The sequence below is a fragment of the Rutidosis leptorrhynchoides genome, chromosome 10 (genome assembly GCF_046630445.1).
Source record: "Rutidosis leptorrhynchoides isolate AG116_Rl617_1_P2 chromosome 10, CSIRO_AGI_Rlap_v1, whole genome shotgun sequence".
Lineage (NCBI taxonomy): Eukaryota > Viridiplantae > Streptophyta > Magnoliopsida > Asterales > Asteraceae > Rutidosis > Rutidosis leptorrhynchoides.
Window position 1 is genome coordinate 278,921,508 of NC_092342.1, and position 24,123 is coordinate 278,945,630.

Consider the following 24,123-nt stretch of genomic DNA (forward strand, 5'->3'; position numbering starts at 1 on the left):
ATTATATTTTAATTTTAATTTTAATTTTAATTTTAATTTTAATTTTAAATTCTAATAATAAGGGTATGTTAGCGAATGTTGTAAGGGTGTAAGTCGAAATTCTGTCCGTGTAACGCTACGCTATTTTTAATCACTGTAAGTTATGGTTAATGCTATTTTTAAATTAATGTCTCGTAGCTAAGTTATTATTATGCATATTTAATGCCGAAGTAATCGTGATGTTGGGCTAAATATTAAAATTGGGTAATTGGGCTTTGGACCATAATTGGGGTTTGGACAAAAGAACGACATTTGTAGAAATTAGACTATGGGCTATTAATGGGTTTTATATTAACTAAATGATACCTCATTGATTTAATATATAGACTTATAATTTGACGTATTTATATATAACCACATACGCTTGACTGGGTACGGTGGGCTGGATATCTATAAATACCAATAATTGTTCATTTTATCGGATACGGAACTGGATTAATAATTAATAGATTTGTTGAAACAGGGGTGGATTACATTCAAGGGTAATTGGTGTAATTGTTAACAAAGTAGTAAAACCTTGGACTACACGCAGTCGATAACCTGGTGTATTCATTAAACAAAGTATTAAGACCTTGTTACAATTCGAATCCCCAATTAGTTGGAATATTTGACTTCGGGAATAAGAATAATTTGACGAAGACTTTCGCACTTTATGATTATGATTGATGGACTATTATGGACAAATCCGTATGGACTTATCGAATAATCCAGAACAAAGGATAATTAACCCATGGGAATAAACTAAAAACAACACGTCAAACATCATGATTACGCAAGTTTAAATAAGCATAATTCCTTTATTTCATATTTAATTTCCTTTATTTCATATTTAATTGCACTTTTAATTATCGCACTTTTATTTATTGTCATTATATTTAATTGCACTTTTAATTATCGTACTCTTTAATTGTCGTACTTTTTATTTATCGCATTTTTATTTATCGCAATTTCATTATCGTTATTTACTTTACACTTTAAATTAAGTTATATTTATTTTTAATATTTTACATTAGGTTTTAACTGAGACTAAAGTTTTAAAATCGACAAACCGGTCATTAAACGGTAAAACCCCCCTTTATAATAATAATACTACTTATATATATATTTTTGTATTTTTACAATTATAAGTTAAAAAATATAGCGTTAAACTTGGCTAAGTCTCCCTGTGGAACGAACCGGACTTACTAAAAACTACACTACTGTACGATTAGGTACACTGCCTATAAGTGTTGTAGCAAGGTTGAGGTATATCCACTCTATAAATAAATAAATCACTTGTGTAAAATTGTATCGTATTTAATAGTATTTTGTAGTAAATATTAATACTATTTCATATACCCCTCGCATAACATCAAGTATTTTTGGTGCCGCTGCCGGGGAAATTGCTTAAACGCCGGAAGCGAAACGCTATATATATATATATATATAAAAAAAAATTTTTTTTATTAATTTTGAGTTTACTTTTATAAAAATACGCTTTTGTAAAAATACGTTTTAAATATTCAAAAATATAAAAAGAAAAACAAAAAAAATATATATATTTAAGAGTTTGTTAAATATATAAGTTTTATAAAGTTTCTTTATTTTTATTTTAGTTTGTAAAAATATAAGTTTTATATAAATATTTTTATTTAAACAGAAAAACAGAAAAAAAAAATATAAAAACACTCTTGGCCCGTTACTGTAGCAGTCCAGATCATGGCCCGAAATCCTACCTCATGCGATCGCATGAGGTTTTAGCCATCAAACCATGCGATCGCATGGCTTGACTTGACAGGCCTGGTAACCTCAGCCGACTGTTTAGGGTTTAGTTTAATTATAATTATTATAATTAAAACCCTAATTAGGGTTATATTTAATAATTATTTGTTTTAGTTTTTAATTAATTTGTATTATTGATTGTAATTAGTTTTATAAATATATAAAATTAATAATTTTATAAAATAAATAATATAAAAATAATATTTTTATAAAAATTGTACTTTTTTACAACTTTAAGTATATTTTTATATTTTGTATCTTTTTATTCGTTTTAGCGTAATATTTGTGTTTTTCGCTCGTATTTAGTTTTAAAACATAGTATTTGCCATAGTTATTTTTATTTCTAGATTTTTAGGCTTTGCCGTAAAATCCCTTAAGTGCTTTTTCTTTAGACTAAGATTTAGGTGCTTTAGAATTTTGCGACGCCATTTTATAAATTTTAGTACCTTTTTAAGTTATTGCCATTTGAGATATAGTATTTCTTTTAAGCTTTAATATTTTTAGACGCAACTTTTAATTCTTAGTTTTTAGTTCTTTTTTAAGTTTCGACGCGCTACTTTCTTATTTTTATTTTTTGACTATTTATTTTTCGACGTTTTTCGACGCGCTCTTTTTCTTTCTTATTTTTCGCCACTCTAGTTTTTAGGACTTAGAATTTTCTATTTCTTCTCTAAAATTTCTTTAAATTTCAACGAAAAAATTATTTTAAGCGGTTGAATTGATAGACATCCAAATTTTCTGGTTCGTAGTAATAGTTGGATTTGTTAGTGGCTGAGTTGTGAGCTTCCGATTTAAAGGGTTCTGGCTCCCTGTTGCATCTATTGGCTATTCGAAACGTGAGCAAAAGCAGAAAAGTCTATTATTTTGATAACTTTAATAATTTTTATCTTTTATAACTAATAGGATATTCAGTGAATGCACCGAGCAAAACGTTCACCAGCTTTTGTACGTTCACCACCTGTAACTCGATCAAGACATCTAGCAAATATTGTCGCCGTTGATTTTTCTTTAGAATCGTCATCCAGTCGACCAAGTACTCCAATTCAAATTTCCGATAATCCATTTTTTGAACCCGACCTCACAATTGAGAATCTGGAAGATATTCAGGGACAATTCAGAGATCCTGAACCATTAATCTTTCCTCCGGAACCACCAATCATTCAAACGGAGATTTTTGAGGAACGAACCATTAAATCAGAATCCTCTAGTGATTCAGATTCAACAAATTCAATCATGGAAAATCTGGAACCTCTAAGTATGGAAGACCGAATGAGAGCTAAACGCACTGGCCAAGGTCACGCAATTACTCAACCAGACATTAATGCGCCAGATTATGAAATCAAAGGACAAATTCTACACATGGTAACTAATCAATGCCAATTTAGTGGTGTGCCGAAGGAAGATCCAAATGAACATCTTCGAACCTTTAATAGGATCTGTACACTATTTAAAATCCGAGAAGTGGAGGATGAACAGATATATCTCATGTTATTTCCCTGGACTTTAAAGGGAGAAGCCAAAGAATGGTTGGAATCGTTACCTGAAGGGGCGATTGATACATGGGACGTTTTAGTTGAAAAATTTCTTAAACAATTCTTTCCGGCATCTAAAGCCGTGAGACTTCAAGGAGAAATTGTTACATTCACACAAAAGCCAAATGAAACTCTTTATGAGGCGTGGACAAGATTTGGAAAGTTATTAAGAGGATGTCCGCAACATGGTTTAGACACCTGTCAAATAGTACAAATATTCTACCAAGGATGCGACATCACTACAAGAAAAGACATCGATATAGCAGCTGGTGGTTCCATTATGAAGAAAACAGCAACTGACGCTTACAAAATTATTGATAACACTGCTTCCCACTCACATGAGTGGCACCAAGAAAAAGATATCGTTAGATCATCTAAAGCAGCTAGAGCCGATTCTAGCCATGACTTAGATTCTATTTCTGCAAAGATAGATGCTGTCGAGAGACGAATGGAAAAGATGACTAAAGATATCCACTCAATAAGAATTAGTTGTGAGCAGTGTGGAGGACCACATTTGACAAAAGATTGTCTCAGTATTGAACTAACAATGGAACAAAGAGAGAATGTTTCATACATAAACCAAAGGCCTGGAAATAATTATCAGAATAATTATCAACCGCCAAGACTAAACTACAATCAAAATCAGAACTATAACCGAAATGTTCCATACAACAACCAACAAGGTCCTAGTAACCAACAAGTATCCAACAATACTTACAATCAGCAAAGACCTAATTTTCAAAATAAACCACCACAAACCGATGATAAAAAGCCAAATTTAGAAGATATGATGTCAAAGCTAGTTGAATCTCAAACACAGTTTTTCACATCTCAGAAACAAACCAATGAACAAAATGCTCAAGCATTTAGAAATCAACAAGCTTCTATTCAAAATCTGGAACAAGAAGTAAGTAACCTAGCAAGGTTAATAGGTGAAAGAAAACCGGGAAGTCTACCTAGTGATACAAATGCTAACCCCCGGAATGAAATAGCTAAAGCCATTACCACAAGAAGTGGTATTACACTTAAACCACCTGAAATACCTGTAATTTCTGATGATGCTATTCCTACTCCACAAGAACCACAGTCTGATCAAGATAAGGAAACAGAACCGGTAGTTGAAAAGGTTAATGAAGATAACACAGTTAAAGCTAAACCTTATGTTAAACCATACCAACCACCACTTCCTTACCCGAGTAAAATGAGAAAAAAGAGACTTGAAGCCGAGCAATCCAAATTTTTGGATATGTTTAAACAAATAAATGTCAATCTTCCTTTCATTGATGTGATTTCAGGAATGCCTAGATATGCTAAATTCTTGAAAGATCTGATCACAAATAGAAAGAAAATGGAAGAACTCTCGGCTGTTACTATGAATGCTAATTGTTCTGCAGTGCTATTAAATAAGATACCAGAAAAATTATCAGATCCAGGAAGTTTCACGATTCCATGTTTTCTGGGTAGTCTTAGTTCAATAGAAGCATTGGCAGACTTAGGTGCTAGTATAGATCTAATGCCGTATTCACTATACGCTAAACTAGACCTTGGAGAATTGAAACCAACAGGAATAAGCATACAACTAGCTGATCGATCAGTAAAATATCCTAGAGGGATAATGGAGAACATGCTAGTTAAAGTTGGTACTTTAGTATTTCCAGTGGATTTTGTTATTCTGGACATGGAAGAATATTCTCGAGTTCCTCTCATATTAGGAAGACCATTCTTAAACACGGCTAAAGCAATAATAGACATGTTCAATAAGAAACTGACCCTAAGTATAGAGGACGAGAGTGTTACCTTTTCAGTGGATAGAGCCATGCAACAACCGCAATCTGCAGATGATACATGTTATTATATTCAAACTATAGATTCACATGCAGAATTGTTAGAAGAATTTCCAGAATTACAAGGAACATGAGAATGTTCTTTAGGAGAAGGAACTGAACAAATTGATGAAACTGAAATGTTAGCTACACTTATGGCTAATGGATATGAACCAACAACAGAAGAAATTCATATGCTAAAAGAAGAAGACAGATATCGATACAAATCATCGATAGAAGAACCACCGATATTAGAGTTAAAGCCACTTCTAAACCATTTAGAATATGCTTATTTACATGGTGAAACTGAATTACCTGTAATAATATCGTCTTCTCTTACTGAAAATGAAAAATCTCAACTCATTTCTGTGCTAAAAGCTCATAAACCAGCTATTGCATGGAAGATTCATTATATTAAAGGAATAAGTCCTTCATATTGCACACATAAAATCCTTATGGAAGAAGGTCATAAAACATATGTGCAACGCCAAAGAAGACTAAATCCTAATATGCAAGATGTTGTTAAGAAAGAAATTATTAAACTGCTAGATGCAGGTTTAATTTATCCAATTTCTGATAGTCCATGGGTAAGCCCAGTTCAATGCGTACCTAAGAAGGGTGGCATGACTGTCATCACAAATGAGAAAAATGAGCTTATTCCTACTAGGACGGTAACAGGATGGCGTGTTTGTATTGATTATAGAAAATTAAATGATGCCACTAGAAAAGATCACTTTCCCTTACCTTTCATTGATCAAATGTTGGAAAGATTAGCCGGAAATAGTTACTATTGTTTTCTTGATGATTTTTCCGTATACTTTCAAATTCCAATAGCACCCGAGGACCAAGAGAAAACCACATTCACGTGCCCTTATGGTACTTTTTCTTACAAACGCATGCCATTTGGACTTTGCAGCGCCCCTGCAACCTTTCAAAAGTGCATGATGGCAATTTTTCACGACATGATAGAAGAATGAATGGAAGTTTTCATGGATGACTTTTCAGTCTTCGGTGATACATTTGAATCATGTCTAGTTAATCTTGAACGAATGCTTATTAGATGCGAATAATCAAATCTAGTACTTAATTGGGAGAAATGCCATTTCATGGTTAGAGAAGGCATCGTTATTGGACATAAAATTTCAAAGGAAGGAATCGAAGTGGATAGAGCTAAAGTAGATGTAATTTCTAAACTTCCACATCCCACCAATGTTAGAGGAGTTAGGAGTTTTCTAGGGCATGCCGGTTTTTACCGACGTTTCATAAAAAATTTTTCTAAAATCGCCACTCCTATGAATAAACTCCTAGAAAAGGATGCTACATTCATCTTTTCAGATGAATGCATCAAATCTTTTAATATTCTTAAAGAAAAACTCACTAATGCGCCGATCATGATAACTCCAAATTGGAATCTACCGTTTGAACTAATGTGCAATGCAAGTGATTTTGCAATGGGAGCCGTTTTAGGACAAAGGATCGAAAAACGATTTCAACCTATATATTATGCTAGTAAGACATTACAAGGAGCACAAACGAACTATACAACTACTGAAAAAGAACTCCTTGCTATTGTCTTTGCTTTTGACAAATTTCGTTCATATCTCGTTCTAGCTAAAACGGTGGTCTATACCGATCATTCTGCTCTTAGATACCTATTTTCGAAACTAGATGCCAAACCACGATTAATCAGTTGGATCTTACTCTTACAAGAGTTCGATATTGAAATCCGAGACAAAAAGGGAGCAGAAAATCTCGCCGCTGATTATCTTTCTCGTCTTAAAAATCCTGAATTAGAAGTTCTTAATGAATCGGCCATACAAGACAACTTTCCTAATGAATATCTATTAAAGATAGATTATAATGAAATTCCATGGTTTGCAGACTATGCAAACTACTTAGTATGTGGATTCCTTGAAAAAGGATTGTCGTACCAAAAACGAAAGAAATTCTTTAGTGATATAAAACACTATTTCTGGGAAGAACCACATTTATTCAAAAGTTGTCCCGATGGAATAATACTCCGATGTGTATTCGAAGATGAAGCTAGTCAAATCTTAAACCATTGTCACACAGGACCAACAGGAGGGCATTATGGGCCTCAACTCACAGCAAGAAAAGTTTACAATGCTGGATTCTATTGGCCTACAATTTTCAAAGACGCACACCTTCTTTGCAAATCCTGTGATGCTTGTCAAAGGGCCGGAAAAATAAGTCAACGTGATGAAATGCCACAAAATGTCATTCAAGTATGTGAAGTATTTGACATTTGGGGTATTGACTTTATGGGTCCATTTCCAAAATCTCATAATAATCTCTACATTCTCGTTGCCATTGATTATGTATCTAAATGGGCGGAAGCACAAGCTCTCCCAACTAACGATGCACGAGTTGTAGTCAACTTTTTAAAATGTCTTTTTGCAAGGTTTGGAACACCGAAAGCTTTAATAAGTGATCGGGGTACTCATTTTTATAATAATCAAGTTGAGAAAGTTCTTAAAAGTAACTCATAAAATCTCAACTGCTTATCATCCACAAACAAGTGGACAAGTTGAAAATACCAACCGAGCTTTAAAACGTATTCTAGAGAAAACCGTAGGATCAAATCCGAAGGAATGGTCCATGAAATTGGAGGATGCACTCTGGGCTTTTAGAACAGCCTACAAAACTCCAATTGGAACCACACCTTTTAGGCTCGTTTACGGAAAAGCATGTCATCTTCCAGTAGAAATTAAACACATTTTGGGCTTTGAAGACATGTAATCTTGATTTACATGAAGTCGGACGTCTACGATTAAGTCAACTAAATGAATTAGAAGAATTAAGACTTGAAGCATACAAAAATTCGTTAATCTATAAAGAAAAAACGAAGAAATGGCATGATAAAAGAATCAGAAGTTCAAAAGAATTTAAAGAAGGAGATAGAGTTCTTCTTTTCAATTCACGATTCAAGCTATTTCATGGAAAATTGAAATCAAGATGGTCTGGACCATTTATAGTCAAAAGAGTTTTCCCGTACGGAACAGTAGAATTAATAAATTCAAATGGGATTGAATTTAAAGTTAATGGTCACAGAGTTAAACATTACATACATGGTCCGATGGAAGTTGACAACGAAGTTAATCACAATTTCAACACCACAGCTAACTAAGTGTGGGAAGAATCAAGTCTTTAAAGGATAATATGTATTTCTGTTAGAGTTAGATGTTCTGTTTTCGTATAGTTTCCGAGAATGTAACCCGAATGGTCTTTCCCTAGCAGACCCTAAAGAACTAGTCTTCTCCCCCCATTCTGAATTTTTATTTTTTTAGGTTTTACGAGATGAAGACTTCCTGTGAATTAAACCATGGTCTAATGCTACACGCTTTGATCACTAAACGTAATAATGAAACCCTTCCAAGTGAATTGGCATCATTAATCAGAGGTAAATTGGACGGAGTAAGAAAAGAATCCAGGAACGAAAATAATAAGTTATAGTTTGGTAAAGGAAAATCAAAATCCGCAGCAAAAAGAAGAGCACGACACCTTGAAAGATGTCACAAATGCGGAAAATGGTCACACGAAGGAAAATGCTCGATGAATCAGACATATTCCAATACCGAATTTGTTACTTTATGCAGAGAAGGATCGTTCATATGTTTCGAATAAAAATCATTGAATGCTCGAGGTTACGCCTATGTAGCTATGGAAAACCAATTAGTCCGACTATCTTATGAGTGGGCTAAAGCGGGTCACTGAGAATTCTATCTTACAGGTAAGTATGTACAGTTTTTATTTTTATTTTATTGTTTTTAACCTTTTGATAATAAACGCTAAATCGTTCGCTATAAAGTATTAAATTGGTATTCAATAAAATTAGGTTCTGCGACCGAAATTATTGATATCATACAAAAATTTATTACATCACTGCGAAATTTACCGTTTATTCTTAAGGTATAAATATCTTTAATCAATCAACCCAAAATATTTCAGAAATTCGTCAGGAGTAAAACTAGGTAATATAGCCGAAATTACTTTACCGAAAAAAGGGGCGTATAATTTTGATAATATTTGATTGATTAAAGTGGGATAAAAGACCAAAAAGATTTTTAATTTTATTTTTACCATGTTTTTAAAATTAATATTTAAATATTAAATTATTATTGTAAACTTTTTAAAATCAATATATATTTAAGTTTGTAAATATTTGAAAAATTAATATTTTTAATATAAGTTTGTATGTATAAAAATAAAAATATAATATTAGTTTGGTGTGAATTTTTAATATTAATATGAATTTTTAATTTTATGCATTTTAAATTTAAGTTTGGTGTGAATTTAAAAACAAAAATTTACTTTATTTCGTTAAGTTAAAAATATGATTTTTAAAATTCGTCATAAGTTGAAGAGTAGGTCATTGAACCAAAATTGCTTTACCCAAGGGAGGGACGAGAACTTCTATTATCCTTATTTTTAGCCTTATTGAATTAAAGTATGCCAAAAACATTTAAAAAACTCAAAAATATTTGCTTTTAAAACTGAGCTTAAAAATGACAAATTTTAAAATTTTGTCGAGGGACGGACTAGGACATCGTTCCGAAACGCCCACATCCTAAAAAGAAAAAAAAATTTAAAATTTTATTAATATATGTTTTAAAAGTTATAAGGTTTTTATAAATAAAAAAATAAAAATAAGCAAAAGTTACTGTACCCGAACTCCATGCGATCGCATGGGATTTGGCCTTCCAATCCATGCGATCGCATGGAGCTGGAATACAGGCTAGAAACAAAATACCAGCGAGCTGTTCTGTCCACTCCACAAAACACACACACATATACACGAAACCCTCTCAAAAACACCTCAAAAATTCGAAATTTTTCACCGTAATTCGTCAAATTTCTTGCTCTAATCATGCATAGGTTCGGATTCTTCAACAAAAAGGTAAAAATTACACCCCTAAACTCATAAATTTTCTAGTTTTTGTGATAATTACCAATATTTTACCTAATTTGATTTTGTTAATTTCTAGTGTAATTAGTATTAAATTATTAGTATTTTATGCATGTATAACCTAGATTGATGCTATTTAACATGATTTGAAGCCAAAAACTTCAAAATTTTTAGAAATCTAGGGTTTGCATTCTTGAGCAATTTGGGGCTTTTTGATATAAACAGGTTATGGCCGATTTTTGTCATGAATTATTGCTAAATTAAGTAGTGTAACATGTTTAGGTAGCTAAATGATCCAAACATTGATCCTAAACATGATTTTTGGAGATTAAAGTGGACTTTTTAGGTACAAAATTCATGAACTTGATTAATTTGATATAATTGCCATTTGAGACTTGTTTAATTGTTAGTAATGACTATTTTGACATGTTATTTGAGTTAAATGCTTATGAACTTTGTATACATTTTCATAAAGGCTTATTTGAAAAAGTGTAGAATTAATAAAATTGTGAAAATGTGTATAAGTTTAATTTTGATTTAACATGTTATTGTAATTGTTTCAAGTTGTTATTTTGCTAACACTAATACATATTTGGATGCACAAATTTTGTGTTTAATGTGTTTTGCAGAAAACCGATACTGCTGGTGCTTTATCATCATCTAGACAACCACAACAAGAACCTGAATCAGAATATGAGCCGCAATACGAGCCAGAACCCGAACAAGAACCACAACAGGAACAACAACAGCAGCCTGATCAACATGTACCTTAGTATGATCCGCTACAGTTTGTTAATGAATTCACAGTGTTTCCGATACATTCGCCAGTAGAATACCCAACGATTCCTGAACATACATTGCATCCTAATCTGAGATTCGATAGAAGCTGGAGAGATTACCTGGCATATCAAAGTAATAAATTCAAATTAGTAATGAAAGATGTAGAGGTGCCTAGGGTAATTGATTGGAATCCTTTGGAAACGATACATCTAGCTGACCGTGTTAGACTGCTACTGATTCAAAGATATGGCAGTTCTTCTTTTACCGATTGGGAACGATTATTCACCATTCGTAGGCCTGTATATAAGGAATGGTGTGTTGAGCTGATGAGTACTATAGCATTAAATGTAGATGTAGATAGATTAGATGATAGAAGTTTTCTTAGATTTATACTTGGCCGTAGGATGTACAGGATGTCCATGCTGGACATGGCCAGGGCTTTGCAGATATATACGCCCGCTGAATTACTACTACCCGATTGTATTAATTTGATTTATCGTGGTGAAAGGGTAGATAGGAATTTTGATGCGAACGCCGTCTGGAGGCGTATGTCAGACTATAATGTTTTTGGGCGGGCAGGAACACATACCTACTTACATATTAACAGAGCCGAGCTTCGTATAATTCACAGATTTTTGGCTCACTCGATTACACAGAGAGGTCACAACAAGGAAAAATTGACCTTACATGATTTATTTTACCTAAAGTGTATTCGAGACCCAAGAGGCTTTGTTAATATCCCTTACTGTGTTGGTTTTTATTTATCTAAAATGGTGGAAGGAATACAGGAAGGGGGGATAATTGGAGGAGGTATTTTTGTTACTCTCATTGGAGAGTATTTAGGTGTAGATAGGGACCAAGGGAGTCCACTTTTGGTATGTAGAGAACAGGCTGAGCCTTTAGGATTGAGGGTTTATGCGGGTGCTAAGGTATTAAAGAGTAGACGCAATCAGGCAGTACCTTATGAAGGTAGTCATCCTCAGGTAGAGAGAGGTTCAGACGAGGAAATGGAGGAAGCGGATGACATTAGGGATGTCATTCGGGAGGCTATGACTGATGTCTACCAGCGTGTAGATGAGGTAGATATGACAAACGCGGAGAGATTTCGTTAGATGGAGCAGTGGCAAGCCCGGAATGATTACGAGCATTCCAGGCAACGACAGCATGATAGATGGGACTATCATCAGCGTCAGATTATGAGCCGACTGTCACCTCAGGATCACTATGTTTTGACCTGACCAGCTTACTATCCTCTACACCAGCCCGAGATGAGACCACCATATACTCTCTACGACCCTAACCATGCATACCAGTACACCTATCACCAACCATGGAACCCGGTCGATGACATGAACTGGAACCCCTATCCAGATTGACATAGTTCCTGTTGGTAATTTTTATGATTTTATGATTTCTATTTATTTATGTTTAAACACATTATATTTTGATACTTTTATTGTAATGTTTAATATTTTAATTATTTTGTACTACTATTTCATATTTGATTTGAAAGTGGGATATTAAGTCCCATTTCAAATTACCATGCTTGTTTATATTTGTATGTATATATATTGTCAATTGTACACAACAGGATAAAATAGCGTATTTTCAAAGACTGACATTAAGTTCAGCAAAAGCTAGTACTTTTGACGATAAAACGAAAAACAAATGTGATGTAACATTAAGACGGAATGACCAAATGATGTGCACCATTTATCATTCAACAAACAAACGCCAATATGTTTGGAAACTTTGGTAAAATTTAATCATTTTTCTACGCTAATCACCCTCAATAATTTAAATTGTTACTGATTTCTTGCAAAAGAGGGCATTGCAAGATCTTAAGTGTGGGAAGGGGTTAAATTCTTTCAGATTTTTAAAATTTTAACTTATACACTTGGTTACCATTAAAAATACTAGTAACGCATTAGTTGTATTAGAATCTAGTGCTCTCTGATAATAAAAAACAGCCCTAGTCTTATATAATGACTACCCAATTGTAGTAAAATTTTTCAAAATTTTCAATTAAAATGAATTCAAAATCATGTTTATACATATTTATGAACGATAAAACTAGGTGTTAATACCGAAATTATTGTTACCTCGGAAAGGACATAAATTGAGAAACAACCCAAAATATTAGAATTCATTTAAAATGGAATAGAGGACAATAAAAAGGCAAATAAAGGAAAATAAAAGCCAAGTGTAGGAAAATTTACCAAGTTATTTAAAACATATATCACATATTTTTGTACAAATAACTGAATATGCTTTTGCTTTAGACTAAACTAATCAGTTTTACCCGATTTACTGTAATATATTTGAAAGAAAGATGGATCTACACGATGAATCAATTCCATCATTAAAAGGAAGTAAAGTCTTTCGAAAAAGACACGCGCTTCTTGATTTAGGTCATGAAGTTGTCATCCAGACCAGCTGTAGGTTGACGAAAAATCTAGAAAAGTCATCACTAAAATCAGCAGAAAATCCACGGACCTCAACATCAAACAGGGTCGCCAAGTGGTTAGACTTATCCTAACCATGAGAGGATCTGTCTCTTAATATGGGGAGGACGCCATGCAAATTAGCTTGATTAGACTAATGAATCAGATCCCCAGAAAGGATAATCTCCTTAAAAGATCAAAAATCAGCTTTTAAGACTGATATTACTCAATCCTTGAGATTAACTTTAAAGATTGAGAATTACAAACTCATGGAATTCAATGATATCTAAACTCGAGCTTCAACGAGAAAATATTTTGATCAAAATTACAAACCGATTTGTTTTCTGAAAATCTATTTTCAATGCGTTCATTACCATTGAACGTAAAATCCTAAGAATTCACCTGAAATTCATTAGGTCACCTGAACCAAATCGGGTGTCAACCGTAAGAACGGTGGTCGCATAGTATGGTCGAAGACAGGACCTTGTGCCAAACTGAAAAATTATAAGGGTGAGCTTTACTATTGCTCCTACCAAGAATAGTAATTGCATCCGACACGTTATAGACCATAATTAAAAGCATGTCATGGGACATTGCCTTAACAGTTGCTTGTTCAATGCTTTCCTTTACAATCGGAAGGTAGTTTACCGAAAGGTAATATACGGAGAAAGTATACTGGACGTGATGCTTTCCCAATACAAGGTTACCAAGTGGGTGACACAAAACCACAAGTTTTGAGCTAAAGTTTTCAAATCTGAAACCCACCAAACCCACAAAAACAATTTGCAAACACCGGTGAAGGGTTATTCCGGAAAACTTATCTAGGGTAAAAGCTAGATTGAATTTTCAAAAGATCAAATATTTTCATAAAGATCCAATTTCCTTAAGGATCTAAATTTTTATAGTCATGTGAGACTGTAAACCATATCGTTACTACCATTGATCATACCGCCGTATAGAAATCACTGATATACAAAGTGTGAAAAATAAAGAAGTGATTCTAGTATTTTTATGAAATGTCCCGTTCTTATTGATTAAAAACGTTCCATATTAATTGATTTCGTTGCGAGGTTTTGACCTCTATATGAGACGGGTTTTTTTTTAAAGACTGCATTCATTTTTAAAACAAACCATAACCTTTATTTCATAAATAAAGGTTTAAAAAGCTTTACGTAGATTATCAAATAATGATAATCTAAAATATCATGTTTACACACGACCATTACATAATGGTTTATAATACAAATATGTTACATCGAAATCAGTTTCTTGAATGCAGTTTTTACACAATATCATACAAACATGGACTCCAAATCTTGTCCTTATTTTAGTATGCAACAGCGGAAGCTCTTAGTATTCACCTGAGAATAAACATGCTTTAAACGTCAACAAAAATGTTGGTGAGTTATAGGTTTAACCTATATATATCAAATCGTAACAATAGACCACAAGATTTCATATTTCAATACACATCCCATACATAGAGATAAAAATCATTCATATGGTGAACACCTGGTAACCGACATTAACAAGATGCATATATAAGAATATCCCCATGATTCCGGGACACCCTTCGGATATGATATAAATTTCGAAGTACTAAAGCATCCGGTACTTTGGATGGGGTTTGTTAGGCCCAATAGATCTATCTTTAGGATTCGCGTCAATTAGGGTGTCTGTTCCCTAATTCTTAGATTACCAGACTTAATAAAAAGGGGCATATTCGATTTCGATAATTCAACCATAGAATGTAGTTTCACGTATTTGTGTCTATTTTGTAAATCATTTATAAAACCTGCATGTATTCTCATCCCAAAAATATTAGATTTTAAAAGTGGGACTATAACTCACTTTCACAGATTTTTACTTCGTCGGGAAGTAAGACTTGGCCACTGGTTGATTCACGAACCTATAACAATATATACATATATATCAAAGTATGTTCAAAATATATTTACAACACTTTTAATATATTTTGATGTTTTAAGTTTATTAAGTCAGCTGTCCTCGTTAGTAACCTACAACTAGTTGTCCACAGTTAGATGTACAGAAATAAATCGATAAATATTATCTTGAATCAATCTACGACCCAGTGTATACGTATCTCAGTATTGATCACAACTCAAACTATATATATTTTGGAATCAACCTCAACCCTGTATAGCTAACTCCAACATTCACATATAGAGTGTCTATGGTTGTTCCGAAATATATATAGATGTGTCGACATGATAGGTCGAAACATTGTATACGTGTCTATGGTATCTCAAGATTACATAATATACAATACAAGTTGATTAAGTTATGGTTGGAATAGATTTGTTACCAATTTTCACGTAGCTAAAATGAGAAAAATTATCCAATCTTGTTTTACCCATAACTTCTTCATTTTAAATCCGTTTTGAGTGAATCAAATTGCTATGGTTTCATATTGAACTCTATTTTATGAATCTAAACAGAAAAAGTATAGGTTTATAGTCGGAAAAATAAGTTACAAGTTGTTTTTGTAAAGGTAGTCATTTCAGTCGAAAGAACGACGTCTAGATGACCATTTTAGAAAACATACTTCCACTTTGAGTTTAACCATATTTTTTGGATATAGTTTCATGTTCATAATAAAAATCATTTTCTCAGAATAACAACTTTTAAATCAAAGTTTATCATAGTTTTTAATTAACTAACCCAAAACAGCCCGCGGTGTTACTACGACAGCGTAAATCCGGTTTTACGGTATTTTTCGTGTTTCCAGGTTTTAAATCATTAAGTTAGCATATCATATAGATATAGAACATGTGTTTAGTTGATTTTAAAAGTCAAGTTAGAAGGATTAACTTTTGTTTGCGAACAAGTTTAGAATTAACTAAACTATGTTCTAGTGATTACAAGTTTAAACCTTCGAATAAGATAGCTTTATATGTATGAATCGAATGATGTTATGAACATCATTACTACCTTAAGTTCCTTGGATAAACCTACTGGAAAAGAGAAGAATGGATCTAGCTTCAACGAATCCTTGGATGGCTCGAAGTTCTTGAAGCAGAATCATGACACGAAAACAAGTTCAAGTAAGATCATCACTTGAAATAAGATTGTTATAGTTATAGAATTTGAACCAAAGTTTGAATATGATTATTACCTTGTATTAGAATGATAACCTACTGTAAGAAACAAAGATTTCTTGAGGTTGGATGATCACCTTACAAGATTGGAAGTGAGCTAGCAAACTTGAAAGTATTCTTGATTTTATGTAACTAAAACTTGTAGAATATATGAAGAACACTTAGAACTTGAAGATAGAACTTGAGAGAGATCAATTAGATGAAAAAATTGAAGAATGAAAGTGTTTGTAGGTGTTTTTGGTCGTTGGTGTATGGATTAGATATAAAGGATATGTAATTTTGTTTTCATGTAAATAAGTCATGAATGATTACTCATATTTTTGTAATTTTATGAGATATTTCATGCTAGTTGCCAAATGATGGTTCCCACATGTGTTAGGTGACTCACATGGGCTGCTAAGAGCTGATCATTGGAGTGTATATACCAATAGTACATACATCTAAAAGCTGTGTATTGTACGAGTACGAATACGGGTGCATACGAGTAGAATTGTTGATGAAACTGAACGAGGATGTAACTGTAAGCATTTTTGTTAAGTAGAAGTATTTTGATAAGTGTCTTGAAGTCTTTCAAAAGTGTATGAATACAAATTAAAACACTACATGTATATACATTTTAACTGAGTCGTTAAGTCATCGTTAGTCGTTACATGTAAGTGTTGTTTTGAAACCTTTAGGTTAACGATCTTGTTAAATGTTGTTAACCCAATGTTTATAATATCAAATGAGATTTTAAATTATTATATTATCATGATATTATCATGTATGAATATCTCTTAATATGATATATATACATTAAATGTCTTTACAACGATAATCGTTACATATACGTCTCTTTTAAAAATCATTAAGTTAGTAGTCTTGTTTTTACATATGTAGTTCATTGTTAATATACTTAATGATATGTTTACTTATCATAGTATCATGTTAACTATATATATATCCATATATATGTCATCATATAGTTTTTACAAGTTTTAACGTTCGTGAATCACCGGCCAACTTGGGTGGTCAATTGTCTATATGAAACATATTTCAATTAATCAAGTCTTAACAAGTTTGATTGTTTAACATGTTGGAAACATTTAATCATGTAAATATCAATCTCAATTAATATATATAAACATGGAAAAGTTCGGGTCACTACAGTACCTACCCGTTAAATAAATTTCGTCCCGAAATTTTAAGCTGTTGAAGGTGTTGATGAATCTTCTGGAAATAGATGCGGGTATTTCTTCTTCATCTGATCTTCACGCTCCCAGGTGAACTCGGGTCCTCTACGAGCATTCCATCGAACCTTAACAATTGGTATCTTGTTTTGCTTAAGTCTTTTAACCTCACGATCCATTATTTCGATGGGTTCTTCGATGAATTGAAGTTTTTCGTTGATTTGGATTTCATCTAACGGAATAGTGAGATCTTCTTTAGCAAAACATTTCTTCAAATTCGAGACGTGGAAAGTGTTATGTACAGTGGCGAGTTCTTGAGGTAACTCAAGTCGATAAGCTACTGGTCCGACACTATTCCGTTAGATGGTCCAATATACCTTGGATTTAATTTCCCTCGTTTACCAAATCGAACATCGCCTTTCCAAGGTGAAACTTTAAGCATGACCATATCTCCAATTTTAAATTCTATATCTTTTCTTTTAATGTCAGCGTAGCTCTTTTGTCGACTTTGGGCGGTTTTCAACCGTTGTTGAATTTAGATGATCTTCTCGGTAGTTTCTTGTATAATCTCCGGACCCGTAATCTGTCTATCCCCCACTTCACTCCAACAAATCAGAGACCTGCAATTTCTACCATAAAGTGCTTCAAACGGCGCCATCTCAATGCTTGAATGGTAGCTGTTGTTATAGGAAAATTCTGCTAACGGTATATGTCGATCCCAACTGTTTCCGAAATCAATAACACATGCTCGTAGCATGTCTTCAAGCGTTTGTATCGTCCTTTCGCTCTGCCCATCAGTTTGTGGATGATAGGCAGTACTCATGTCTAGACGAGTTCCTAATGCTTGCTGTAATGTCTGCCAGAATCTTGAAATAAATCTGCCATCCCTATCAGAAATAATAAAGATTGGTATTCCATGTCTGGAGACGACTTCCTTCAAATACAGTCGTGCTAACTTCTCCATCTTGTCATCTTCTCTTATTGGCAGGAAGTGTGCTGATTTGGTGAGACAATCAACTATTACCCAAATAGTATCAAAACCACTTACAGTCCTTGGCAATTTAGTGATGAAATCCATGGTAATGTTTTCCCATTTCCATTCCGGGATTTCGGATTGTTGAAGTAGACCTGATGGTTTCTGATCCTCAGCTTTGACTTTAGAACACGTCAAACATTCTCCTACGTATTTAGCAACATTAGCTTTCATACCTGGCCACCAAAAATGTTTCTTGAGATCCTTGTACATCTTCCCCGTTCCAGGATGTATTGAGTATCTGGTTTTATGAGCTTCTCTAAGTACCATTTCTCTCATATCTCTAAATTTTGGTACCCAAATCCTTTCAGCCCTATACCGGGTTCAGTCTTCCCGAATATTAAGATGCTTCTCCGATCCTTTGGGTATTTCGTCCTTTAAATTTCCCTCTTTTAAAACTCCTTGTTGCGCCTCCTTTATTTGAGTAGTAAGGTTATTATGAATCATTATATTCATAGATTTTACTCGAATGGGTTCTCTGTCCTTCTTGCTCAAGGCATCGGCTACCACATTTGCCTTCCCCGGGTGGTAACGAATCTCAAAGTCGCAATCATTCATTAATTCAATCCACCTACGCTGTCTCATATTCAGTTGTTTCTGATTAAATATGTGTTGAAGACTTTTGTGGTCGGTATATATAATACTTTTGACCCCATATAAGTAGTGCCTCCAAGTCTTTAATGCAAAAACAACCGCTCCTAATTCCAAATCATGTGTCGTATAATTTTGTTCGTGAATCTTCAATTGTCTAGACGCATAAGCAATCACCTTCGTTCGTTGCATTAATACACAACCGAGACCTTACTTTGATGCATCACAATAAATCACAAAATCATCATTCCCTTCAGGCAATGACAATATAGGTGCCGTAGTTAGCTTTTTCTTCAATAACTGAAATGCTTTCTCTTGTTCATCATTCCATTCAAATTTCTTCCCTTTATGCGTTAATACAGTCAAGGGTTTTGTATTCTGGAAAAGTCTTGGATGAACCTTCTGTAGTAACCAGCTAGTCCTAAAAACTGGCGTATGTGTTTCGGAGTTTTCGGGGTTTCCCACTTTTCAACAGTTTCTATCTTTGCCGGATCCACCTTAATACCTTCTTTGTTCACTATGTGACCGAGGAATTGAACTTCTTCCAACCAAAATGCACACTTTGAAAACTTAGCGTACAATTCTTCCTTCCTCAATACTTCTAACACCTTTCTCAAATGTTCACCGTGTTCTTGGTCATTCTTTGAGTAAATAAGTATGTCATCAATGAAAACAATGAAAAACTTGTCAAGGTATGGTCCACACACTCGGTTCATAAGGTCCATGAACACAGCTGGTGCATTAGTTAAACCAAACAGCATGACCATAAACTCGTAATGACCGTAACGTGTTCTGAAAGCAGTCTTTGGAATATCATCTTCTTTCACCCGCATTTGATGATACCCGGAACGTAAGTCAATCTTTGAATAAACAGACGAGCCTTGTAGTTGATCAAATAAGTCGTCAATTCTCGGTAGTGGGTAGCGGTTCTTGATGGTAAGTTTGTTCAACTCTCGGTAGTCGATACACAACCTGAATGTACCATCTTTCTTCTTGACAAACAAAACAGGAGCTCCCCACGGTGATGTGCTTGGTCGAATGAAACCACGCTCTAAAAGTTCTTGTAATTGGCTTTGCAGTTCTTTCATCTCGCTGGGTGCGAGTCTGTAAGGAGCACGAGCTATTGGTGCAGCTCCTGGTACAAGATCTATTTGAAATTCAACGGATCGATGTGGGGGTAATCCCGATAATTCTTTCGGAAATACATCGGGAAATTCTTTTGCAATGGGAACATCATTGATGCTCTTTTCTTCAGTGTATACTTTCTCGACATGTGCTAGAACAGCATAGCAACCTTTTCTTATTGGTTTTTGTGCCTTCAAATTACTAATAAGATGTAGCTTCGTGTTGCCCTTTTCTCCGTACACCATTAAGGGTTTTCCTTTTTCTCGTATAATGCGAATTGCATTTTTGTAAAAAACGATCTCTGCTTTCACTTCTTTCAACCAGTCCATACCGATTATCACATCAAAACTCCCTAACTCTACTGGTATCAAATCAATCTTAAATGTTTCGCTAACCAGTTTAATTTCTCGATTCCGACATATATTATCTGCTGAAATTAATTTACCATTTGCTAATTCGAGTAAAAATTTACTATCCAAAGGCGTCAATGGACAACTTAATTTAGCACAAAAATCTCTACTCATATAGCTTCTATCCGCACCCGAATCAAATAAAACGTAAGCAGATTTATTGTCAATAAGAAACGTACCCGTAACAAGCTCCGGGTCTTCCTGTGCCTCTGCCGCATTAATATTGAAAACTCTTCCGCGACCTTGTCCATTCGTGTTCTCCTGGTTCGGGCAATTTCTAATAATGTGGCCCGGTTTTCCACATTTATAACAAACTACAATGGAATAACTTGCTCCGACACTACTTGCTCCGCCATTACTCGTTCCGACACCATTTGTTCCTTTCGTTCTATTAACCCCTGGTCCGTAGACCTCACACTTCGCCGCGCTATGACCATTTCTTTTACACTTGTTGCAAAATTTGGTGCAGAACCCCGAGTGATACTTTTCACACCTTTGGCATAGCTGCTTCTGATTGTTATTGTTGTTGCGGTTATTATTGTTGTTGGGATGATTGTTGTAGTTGCTGTTGTTGTTGTTGTTGTTGTTGTTGTTGTTGTTGGGCCGTTTGTTGTAGTTGCGATTGATGTTGCGATTGTTGGGATAATTGTTGCGATTATTGTTGTAATTGCTGTTGTTGTTGTATTGGTGATTCTTATCACCGTTTTCCTCCCACTTTATTTTGACTTGCTTCACATTGGCCTCTTCAGCAGTCTGTTCTTTAATTCTTTCTTCAATCTAGTTCACTAGTTTGTAAGCCATTCTACATGCCTGTTGTATGGAGGCGGGCTCGTGTGAACTTATATCTTCTTGGATTCTTTCCGGTAATCCTTTCACAAATGCTTCGATCTTCTCTTCCTCATCTTCGAATGCTCCCGGACACAATAGGCACAATTCTGTGAATCTTCTTTCGTACGTGGTAATATCAAATCCTTGGGTTCGTAACCCTCTAAGTTCTGTCTTGAGCTTATTGACCTCGGTTCTGGGACGGTACATCTCGTTCATCAAGTGCTTGAATGCTGACCACGGTAGTGCGTACGCATCGTCTTGTCCCACTTGCTCTAGATAGGTATTCCACCATGTTAACGCAGAACCTGTGAAGGTATGCGTAGCGTACTTCACTTTGTCCTCTTCAGTACACTTACTTATGGCAAACACCGATTCGACCTTCTCGGTCCACCGTTTCAATCCGATCGGTCCTTCGGTTCCATCAAATTCTAAAGGTTTGCAGGCAGTGAATTCTTTGTAGGTGCATCCTACAAGATTTCCTGTACTGCTAGATCCAAGGTTATTGTTGGTATGTAGCGCAGCCTGTACTGCGGCTATGTTTGAAGCTAGAAAAGTACGGAATTCCTCTTCATTCATATTCACGGTGTGTCGAGTAGTCGATGCCATTTCCTTCAAAATAGTTAAATGGAACAAGTTAATCATACAGAATATTAAGAGTAGTTAATAGTATTTCGTAGCATAATATGAACTCATTTATAAAAGCTTTTTCTTCATATTAGCGTTTTATAAGTTTAAATTCAGGTAGTACCTACCCGTTAAGTTCATACTTAGTAGCTAATATACAATTCAACTACTACAATTCTATATGAAAAACTGATTATAATAATATTTCGCGTTCAAACTTTTACACAATATTTTACAAACTTACAATACCGCTTATTTTACATATAGCATGAAATATAGCACACAATAAATTTGATACAAGATGGTTGTGAAGATAATTCTAGCTAGTACACAAGTCGTTCAGCAAAGGCAATAAAGACACGTAATTCATACGTCCAGAAACAAGTCATGCATTCTGGTTTTACTAGGATTACTTCCTATCCTTGGTCTTGTGGAACATAACCATTATGGCCGTTGATAAGACAACGTGTTGTAACATCGTCAAAGGGACGAGGGTTATGTAATGTCCAACAGTCCCGTAACAATCTAAAAACCTCATTTCTTACCCCAATTACCGACTCCGTCACTTGTGGGAACGTTTTGTTTAATAGTTGTAGCCCGATGTTCTTGTTCTCACTTTGGTGAGAAGCGAACATTACGAATCCGTAAGCATAACATGCTTCTTTATGTTGCATGTTAGCCGCTTTTTCTAAATCACGAAGTCCAATATTCGGATATATTGAGTCAAAATAATTTCTTAACCCATTGCGTAAAATAGCATTTGGGTTCCCCGCAATATATGCGTCAAAGTAAACACATCGTAACTTATGGATTTCCCAATGTGATATCCCCCATCTTTCGAACGAAAGCCTTTTATAAACCAAGACATTCTTAGAACGTTCTTCGAATGTCTTACAAACTGATCTCGCCTTAAATAGTTGTGCCGAAGAATTCTGACCGACTCTAGATAAGATTTCATCAATCATGTCTCCGGGTAGGTCTCTTAAAATATTGGGTTGTCTATCCATTTTGTGTTTTTATACTGTAAAATAGACAAGAGTTAGATTCATAAAAAAAAAATACTTATTAATACAAGCAATTTTTACATATATCATAAAGCATAAGCACAATATATTACATATATTACACCACACGAATACAACTATCTTATTCCGACTCGCTTGTTTCTTCTTCTTCGGTTTTGGTTCGTTTTGCCAAGTTTCTAGGGATATATGATGTTCCCCTAATACGAGCCGTCGTTTTCCACATTGGTTTAGAAAAACCTGGTGGTTTAGAGATTCCCAGGTCATTGTTACAACTTAAGGACTTCGGGGGTTGACGATACATATAAAGTTCATCGGGGTTGGAATTAGATTTCTCTATTTTTATGCCCTTTCCCTTATTATTTTCTTTTGCCTTTTTAAATTCAGTTGGGGTAATTTCTATAACATCATCGGAATTCTCGTCGGAATTCGATTCATCGGAGAATTGGTAATCCTCCCAATATTTTGCTTCCTTGGCGGAAACACCATTTACCATAATTAACCTTGGTCGGTAGGTTGAGGATTTTCTTTTACTTAACCGTTTTATTATTTCCCCCACCGGTTCTATTTCTTCATCCAGTTCCGATTCTTCTTCCGGTTCCAATTCTTCTTCCGGTTCCGACTCTTCTTCCGGTTCCTCTTTGGGAACTTGTGAATCAGTCCACGAATCATTCCAATTTACATTTGACTCTTCATTATTATTAGGTGAGTCAATGGGACTTGTTCTAGAAGTAGACATCTATCACATAATATCAAACGCGTTAAGAGATTAATATATCACATAATATTCACATGTTAAAAATATATAGTTTCCAACAAAATTTGTTAAGCAATCATTTTTCAAGTAAACACGGTCGAAGTCCAGACTCACTAATGCATCCTAACAAACTCGATAA